Raw genomic sequence first — 382 nt, forward strand, 5'->3', positions numbered from 1 at the left:
GTTAGATAGTGGCCTATTAATATGATCCGTTTAAAAATCGTCTCTTAAAGGCCGTTCAGAGACTTCTCTTTACATGCTATCCCGATCGACCTACACTAAGCAAGACTGCACATGATCATGCTTAACACGGTGGCAGAACATGGACCAAGAATGCACACGCTTAAAATCAAATATGTTTGCCAAGGTGCGATGTGTCGCCAAAGGTAAAAAAATGTCGCCTTTGCTCACAATGTACCTGTCTATCGTAGCTGACTTCTTTGATAGCAATTCTGGAGAATCTCTTTCTGGACTGATGCATTCCACAGCTGGGATACGCAATCATGTGTAAATGCTAAACACGTTTCTAAACTCATGTTGGGATGTCAGTGGCATCTTCTGCTTG

This window comes from Pollicipes pollicipes, unplaced genomic scaffold (genome assembly GCF_011947565.3).
Source record: "Pollicipes pollicipes isolate AB1234 unplaced genomic scaffold, Ppol_2.1 Scaffold_6686;HRSCAF=7923_pilon_pilon_pilon, whole genome shotgun sequence".
In the NCBI taxonomy this organism is placed as follows: domain Eukaryota; kingdom Metazoa; phylum Arthropoda; class Thecostraca; order Pollicipedomorpha; family Pollicipedidae; genus Pollicipes; species Pollicipes pollicipes.